The sequence below is a fragment of the Triticum urartu genome, chromosome 3A (assembly GCF_056163025.1).
Source record: "Triticum urartu cultivar PI428250 chromosome 3A, HENAU_Tu73, whole genome shotgun sequence".
Lineage (NCBI taxonomy): Eukaryota > Viridiplantae > Streptophyta > Magnoliopsida > Poales > Poaceae > Triticum > Triticum urartu.
Genome location: NC_141875.1, coordinates 690,279,949 through 690,281,689, shown reverse-complemented (window position 1 = coordinate 690,281,689; position 1,741 = coordinate 690,279,949). Strand labels below are relative to the sequence as shown.

Here is a 1,741-nt window from a genome sequence, read left to right as displayed (position 1 = left end):
TGGGCTTTAGTCCCGACCCTTTAGTCCCGGGTCCGTAACAGGGACAGAAGGGCCTCTGGAACCGGGACAAATGGGTCTTTTTCTACTAGTGCACCAAGGTCTCGTGCTGGCCATGCATGCGGCTGCTGGCCTCGTTTAGCATGGATTATCCGTGTGGGTACTTTTCATCAGTTGTCTTCACCCAGCGTTTGCCAAATGTTAGCTTGTTGCTTTAGCATTCATCTCATGGTCGATCCGCCATGCCGATGATCGTCGCTGCAGACCCTGCAGGTCCATCAGGGACACTCTCTTTGTGATTCAAGTTGCCTTTCAGACGACCACCGAGGACCTAAGGGCTTCTTCTCGACCATATTTGAACCGGCTTGCCAGGTTTATGGTGTGAAGTGATGAGTTTGATAGTTTTGACGAGATCAGAACAAGGTTGCTTATGGAGCTGTTTATTCACTATCTTCGCTGTGAATCTCCCATCCACATGCAACTTGCATGGAGGACCGGTTCCGATGGTTTGGTAACGTTCTCAACATGGAGAAAAAAAAATCCACAAACGTATTTTCATGGCCCACTCGCAATGAAAGGATATTTATACATCCTCTACGGTGTCCAATTGATTAATCATGCATTTCACCAAAGAGCACTCAATATTAATAGGATGTTATTTTGCCTCGCGGGTCCTTGCTACATGATACACCGATACAATGTTGTCGGTACGAGAAAAATACATTAATCAGACACTGTTTTATTCTATTTAGGCAGAAAGGGAAGCAAGCGATATCCTTTAATTCCCTGCAGGCGCAATCTGGGCTGCAGACGCAGATTGAGCTGCAGGTGGTATCACGCAGACTACGCACCAGCATCCTTTATCAGCACATACACCATAAACCGTGTCCGCCTTATATTTATAGGTGCACAGTGCTGTGCATGAAGCTATGCTTGGACATGCCTTGGAGACGTTGTACTGGGCACAGCGAGCAGCGATGCCTGCGGGGTTTCGAGAGCAGGAGCACGGATAAGCCGAAATATATTTCCTACAAGTGCGGTGGAGAAAAAACATACCGGCAAAATACCTGAACAGAGCACCGAAAGGACAAGGCATATGAGCACCACCTGGACAGTCTTCATCCTTGATTTGTAGAAAAACTATGTTATGTAGGAGGTTTTTGTTTTACTTAGGAGTTGTGTTTCGGCGGTTGCATCTGTAGCTTTCTATCTTTGTGGATGTGCAATGGATCTATACAGGTTGGGTGCTTTATAGCAGCCATGCTCTGGTTATACTAAATGGAATCAATTAATAACATATATTGAAACATTAAAACAGGTAAATGGGTGGACGCGAAGCTTATTATTATTCTAGTTCGTTAGTATAAATTTATAGTTTTGCTAAGTATAGGGGATAAGCTGGATCATATTAGTATCCCATTTTATGGTGGTTAATTAAGACATGCTTATCCACACCTATTATTTATGGATATGAACATATGAAGTACTCACAAGCAACTCTAGCAGACCCCGCATCCGGCCGGCCCGCAAAACGTGTTTGTAGTTCATGGAAAACGGCTTTTGCGCGCTGGCTCGCACGGCCGCAAATGCAGACCCCCCAAACGGACCCGTATAAAAGGATATTCGCGGAATATACTTTTTTACGGGTTGGCTTTTGCGGTGTCTGCACGCGCACCACCGCGTCGACCCGCAAACAGAAAACGCCCAATTCTCAAATTTGACATTGGTGCCCACAAATAAGTTC

The 1,741-nt window shown here is 45.5% G+C and overlaps 1 long non-coding RNA gene across 1 annotated transcript; it reads right to left on the bottom strand.

Annotated features, from left to right (window-relative positions):
* Positions 1-599: 599 nt before the first annotated feature.
* Positions 600-1,206, bottom strand: LOC147981675 (uncharacterized). Its single transcript, XR_015599939.1, has 2 exons — positions 1,065-1,206; positions 600-978 (listed from the first exon to the last, which is right to left on the bottom strand). It is a non-coding gene; the product is annotated as an uncharacterized LOC147981675 (long non-coding RNA).
* Positions 1,207-1,741: the final 535 nt, after the last annotated feature.